The sequence below is a fragment of the Alosa pseudoharengus genome, unplaced genomic scaffold (assembly GCF_046254945.1).
Source record: "Alosa pseudoharengus isolate Yale_2024_CS ecotype anadromous, Long Island Sound unplaced genomic scaffold, YU_APseudo_1.1 YU_APseudo_1.1_scf_18, whole genome shotgun sequence".
NCBI classification, from domain to species: domain Eukaryota; kingdom Metazoa; phylum Chordata; class Actinopteri; order Clupeiformes; family Clupeidae; genus Alosa; species Alosa pseudoharengus.
The window spans coordinates 20,125,290-20,132,084 of NW_027468650.1; positions in this window are offsets into that span (position 1 = coordinate 20,125,290).

The following is a 6,795-nucleotide window of genomic DNA, read 5'->3' on the forward strand; positions in this document are numbered from 1 at the left end:
TTGCTATTTATGGCCTGCAGGCCTCACTGACATGAGCTCATGGAAGTCAGAAAGGGGAATATTCTATTGGGTTCCAGTGGGGGCTGGCATAGAAGCAAAGAGGGGAAGTGAAGGGGGGTTTGTGTGAATGTGTGAATGTACAGAAGCACAGATACAGTCCATCTGATCAATAGGTATGTTCCTGGACTCAGCCATTCATTTCTAATGGGCGATCATTTTTGACCGGGAACACAATGGGTGTTCTAAAGTTAAATAAAACACCCACATTGTTATGAAAAATTGTTTTGTGTATTCAGATGCCCTATGTTAACAAAGTCATGGAGCCTCATGATAGTCAGAATAAATTAACAATGTTTTTGAGAGAGAATAATTGTCAATCGGACAAATTTGACCTCGAACACAACAGGAGGGATAAAAGATGTTTTTACTTGACAAAGTGCAAATCCAGAAGCAAAATCCAGGTACACACAATCTAAGTAAAATACGATAATCAAAGGTGCAGGTAAACAAATCCACAGTAAATGTAATGCTTGGTCAAGAGAATTATTCATGAGAAGCACCACAAGAAACTGACAATAGCCACCCAAAGGTAAAAATATCTCCAACAAGCAAAAATATCAATGAAAATTATATTGACTCTCAAGACGTTACCTCTTCCATAAAGTAAGTGGTTTGAGAGCAAAGCCTGTTAAAAAAAAAAAATTGTAGTTGCAGTCCCTAGTGCATTTCGTCTAGTGCCTTACAATTGCCAGTGCATAAATCACCGGTGATGGACATATTTTAAGATGACAGGTCAATACAACACGTATGCTGAGAATGACAAATGTTTTATGAGGGCTGGAATAACATGTTATTATGTGTCCCTGTCTAACCAAAGACTGGCAGTATGTAGTGGCAGAGATGAGGAAGCAGGTGGCAGATTTGAATGTAATTGGAGGATGATTGCAGTTGACAGTAATAGGGTGTAATTGGCCAATTAGCCGTCCCTGCATCGACAGCCAGGTATATAAATGGACGGCTCAAGCTTGCTGTTCTCACTCTGTGCTTAAGGGGCTTCTAGATGCTTTCCATCCTGACAATGGTATTGTTCCCCTATATTTTTTAGTACTGTGCTAAATGTTCATTTAACTCTTTTATGTGGGGACAGACTGCAGCTGTGGGTAGTAAGATGACAGTAACGTGGTGGAGTAGCTATTGTAGGATGAGTTGGCGAGATTTATGAAAACATTCGTGGAATATAGGCTGTGTCCAAACATCAGTACATCTCATTGTATTTCATTCTCATTCTCCAGACCAGGGGTGACTGAACTGTTCATATGCTGCGTGAGGCTTTGTACCTTAATAGAAAAAAAAAAAAAAAATATATATATATATCTATATATATATATATATATATATATATAACAACAACTAGATGTGTTCAGGCATAACATTAAACATTTTTTAATCTGAACACACCAGTAAGCTTCTACCAATTTCCACACAAGCCCATAAAATGGAGTGAAAGGCAACTGATGTACAAAAATGTGATGTTAAATGACTTCATTCTCTGATCCTCTTTATGGCATTCTCAGTGCAAAAGGGTCACACACAGGGTCTGACAAATGCAAAGTAGAGGAAATGAGAGAGGAACGTTTGACTCCAGGACGTAACAGTCATCATTTCCATGGAGAGAGTTCACTGAAGCATCAGTTCTCCTGCAGTCTCTCCCTATGGATGTCAGTGAGCATACAGAACACATCGACTTCAACAAGCGGACAGAGGGGAGATTGTCATTGACAGGGGGTAGTCATATTAAAGGCCCACTGACTCATATGGTTAAACCAATAAAAGTACTTACTAGAAAATCTTATGCATGATTACACTATAGTCTGTGCTCAAGCCTAAGGACAGCATATTTCCACAGGACATAAGGATTGTACTTTCCCATGTGATATAAAAAAAATACTGATTTATTTATTTATTGTAGCCTGCCCTGCTCCACCAAAAATGATTGTCTTAAAACTGGGTCGCAGTGTTGCATAAAGAATATTAAAAGATAAGAACAAAGCTCATCCTGTGCAACACCATAACAATATGCATACCTTGTCTTGAAAGGCTATGCCTTGAGAAACAATAGAACTGTGATTAGGGGAACTATGACAAGAACATTTAGTTTGCCAAAGAATAGATTATAGAGAGCCCTGGATTAAACTCTATTGTGGGTTCAACATCAGTTTGGAAAACACATTTTGTGCAGGGGCGTCACAAATAACGTCAGCAAAGCAGCAACATCAGGACCAAATGTGTAGGGAGACCAGTGTTTCCCATACATTGACTTATTTGTGCCGGCCCACCACAATATCAACATTGACCACCACACAATGATTTTTCCAGGTTTTACTAAATTGTACTTAAATCTGGTTAGCATCATAACCACACTGCACTAATTTGTTAAAAATTGTTGCATTCAAGTTAATTCTGAAAACATAAACATATACAAATATAATTAAATTCTGTGGGAAACACTGTTTGTTTTAACAAATGCTTGAGTTTTTATCCAAGTAATCTTGCAATGTCCTAATGGCATTCCTCCAGTATGATCAGACTGTTGACGAGATTGTATGTTGACAAAACATACCTCGCAATCTGCAGCAAACCTGTGCTAGAGTCAATTCCTCAGTTTAACTCTGTCCATGTCTCCATGCTTTTCCATGTTTTTTTGTCAGCCAGAATTTATTTTTATTCTTTATGACTGTTCCAAAGACATTCATAATTCAGAGAGCGGAAACATGATGACACAACTCCAGATGGGCTTTATAAACACACACACACACAGAGAGAGAGAGAGAGAGAGAGAAAGAGAGAGACAGAGAGCCCAGATGGGTCTTCTGTTCTTTGATTTGGCTGATACACAGATAGACAGGCAGATGTGTCTGGTGGAGACTCTCTCCTGGAGAATCTTTGCATATAAAAGCCATGTGACCGATACTGATGGTGAAGATGCATTGAGTGGAGAGAAAGAGAGATGGGAATGCTTCTCTTTTGCCCTTGACATGTGTGTTTGTGTGTGTGTGTGTGTATTTTGCCCCTGGCTTGCCTTGAGGGTTATGAGTGAAGGATCATGGGAGAAGAACAGAAAACCAAGGCCATAACAACAGATTTTCTCTCTCTCTCACACACACACACATTCTGCATTGGTGCTGCAATGCTGGCAATTCTTTTGTTCCAATGGTTGTGCTTGACTGTGTGGTGCATATACTGTATCTACATTCTGAATGAGCGGTCTGCAGCCTGAAAGCCCCCAGGCATGAAATATGCATTCATAACCATCACATATCCTCTCACCTGTGCACACTTGTACTTGCCACAACACATCACACCATCTTGTAGAAGAATTTCTGTCCACACTCAGAGAGAGAGAGAGAGAGAGAGTATAATTGATTAAGTGTAACAATGTAACAATGTTTATAATGTTTGTATATGTTTTCTTTTTATTATTATTATCCCTGTGAATATGCTTTGGCAATGCATCATATGATTTGTTGTAACAATAAAGCATATTTGAATTGAATTGAGAGAGAGAGAGTGACTAACAGTTAAGTTGGGCTTCATTCCCCTACGTCAATTTGTTGTCAGAAGGACAGCCTGATTAAAAAACACTGATTAATGCGCTTTACTATGGTCAGCTATCTACAACACACTTGGACTGAATTAATGTGTTTTTTCAGCCATGCGCTCCTTAACATAGTCTCAGTCTCCACTGGGATTACATGCCCATCCTGTCCTAATCTAAGCAACAACAACAGCCATGACAACAACCTCAGCATCTGCAGTGCTCCGCCAATCTGCACATCTCATCACTGCTGCCCTCTCCACCAGCCTTGACCATCTGGGCATCGAGACAACAGTTGTTCATGGAATGAAACATTCATTTAAATCAAATTTTAGGTTATTTTATTTTTATAATCCTATTAACAATGAGCATTAGGTTAGCTTTAGAGTTCCCCAAAGTCCCCCCAAAAGCAAACAAACATACAAAAAAAATCTTTTTTAATGAAGGAATTGTTTTTTTTTTTTAATTGAGCCTAGCATGAAAATGAAAGCTCGCCTGCCTGGGGCTGGCCCCAGCATTGGAGAAAGGGCATAGCAGATGGGAGAGGCTTGCGTTTGAGATGCCTGGTGCTGCTATGCCACTGAGTGTATGTACTCAGGTAGAGAAGCCCTCTGCTTAACAGCAGTATAACATTGTGAAATTTGTGAGGATGCTACCTGCCTTCACAACTCACCTCAGTATAGGTCATGGTCAATATAAGTGAAAGTCTAAGAACTCAAGCGTTACATCTACAGAGCTGAGACACACACATAGTCACACGTTGTGTGTGTGTAAAGGCAGTTCATTAACTTTCATCAAGCAACAGAATGCTTTCATGCGACCACCACTGTAGCTTATTCAGAGAGAGTACTCTTATAAGGTTGTTAGATGAAGGCAGGAGAGATAAGACAGCATGTTATGCCACCTCAGTGCTTCGCTTAGACCAGTATTTTTCAACCACTGTGCCGGGGCACACTAGTGTGCCGTGACAGATAATCAGGTGTGCCTCAGAAAATTACCCAAATGTCACTTACTGGTCCAGAAAAGCAACTGTTGCATCAAAGAATTTATAACCACATGCTCTAATTGATTTTATGATTGCACTATTTGTGGTATGCAGGCATTGTACAACGGGGGCCCCATATCCAGTATTCACAGAATCATCACATATCCAGTTCATAACAACAATTAAATTAGATATAGTCACCTACAAATGAAACAGAGGGCGCTTGTTTTATTGAGCAGGTCTTGCATAGAAGCCATAATAAGGCCATATCTGTGTATTATTTGAAATTTTAGGCTATGGTATGTTTATTTTTTCTTCACACAGGATGTTAGTGTGCCGTGGGACATTTTAAGTGTCAAAAGTGTGCCGTGGCCCAAAAAAGGTTGAAAAACACTGGCTTAGACAGTACAAGTGTCAGCCTTTCCCCTCCTCCCTTCCTCTTCCTCTCTGCTCGTCGACGATAAATGCCAAGCGCTGCCGGTAATGAATGGCTGTTTGAATGGCTCACGCTTCAGCAAGGTAGACGCAGTGAAAACCACTCTCTGTATAAACTCCTGAATATTAAACAAACTCAGCACTTGTTCTGGGAAATTAGAAGAGGTGGCGGAAACCGCTGGATGCACTGAATCAGAAAAAAAGGCACCGGGCTAAAGATGGCCATGCTCAGAGGAGGAGCGAAGTGGAGGGGGAGATAGGCTTTCATCATTAATTTCCTTTTTGACAGCTCCAAAAGGCCTGTAGGGCTGGCTCTGACTCACTTGGGAGCTGATCTGCAATATACGGCAATTAAATCCTTGTTGTCCAATCACAGGGACAGAAGAGTCCCCTCTGTCCAGTCACAGGCCTTGTATACTGCTGGCATTGCTGGGGGGTTGTCTGTTTCATATGAGGGAGAGGGGAAATAACAACCCAAGGAATTAAACTCAATTTAACCCATAGCCTGGGAAAACATGAGCTAACCAAGCGATAAACCGCACACCAGCACAAATGAAAGTAACCTGGGAGAGAGAGAGAGGGGGGGGGGATGAAAGTGATAAGGAAAAATGACAAGATAGGACCGCCAAGTTTAGAGGAATTTCCTACATCTGCTATTCAACCCACAACTCATAAATGTATACAAATCTAGATCTACCATCTTCTTTCTCACACACTTGCACAACCATATAAATATGTCTGTAGTGATCCATATAGACAAACAACGCAAAGCGATGTCCTGCTATGTACTGTGAGCCTCCTCAGACGTCCTCAGTGTTCCCATCTGTCCACTGCCAGTATATCTCGCTTACACAGAGAAAAGATGAGGATCTCCAGATTGACCAAGAAAATGTTTCACATGTCCAATACTGTTTTGTGATTTGTTTTTATTTATGTAATAACAACTACCTAATTTTCTCATTTACAGACAAACTTTACTGTCCCTACCAAGAAAAATGCCTTTAGACATTTCAATGCACAATGACAAAAATAAGTCAACCCATTAAATCTGCAATATGTGTCAATGACCCAGATGTGGTCAACATGGTCATGATGGATGACTTGTAATCAGAAGCAAATCCCTGCTTTAGGGTATACAAGCTTGTATGTACACTTGTGCATTGTTCTTTTGGAAATGGAGGAGTTGTGATGGAATGCAACAATAAAGAATGTGTACAACACATTGTTTACCCCCAAACAACCCTTATTTGATGTCAAATATCTTGAATAAAGCCATCAATCATATTTGTCTTTCTTACGCACAGACAGATGGATAGACACAAACACATTTACACACACACACACACACACACACACACACACACAAATGTGCTTATAAGCACAATAAAAAACTAGAATTGCGGTTCCGAGGAACTGCAAGAGTGGGTTTGATCAGTGGCACGGAACTCGGCCTCATCCAAGGATTCCAACGGTACCTCATTTATGAAAATCGGGCACACGGATCAAAAGTTGTCTGCATTAACGCAACATCCAATAAGCTAAAACGCATAAATAACATGGTTGCTATGCTGGTTGCTATGGTGGTCGCTAGGTTGACATTACAGGGGTGGTTTCTAGGTTGTTGCTAGGGTAATTAGTTAGTTGCTAGTAAGCCATCTTAAGCTGACTGCATAAAGTGATTATTTTAAGAGATACATTTTCAAACCAGAACTGTGTATAGGTCATGGTTAAAAACGTATCAGAATCTCAGAAATAATCACGTAATGCAGCCAGTTTAATA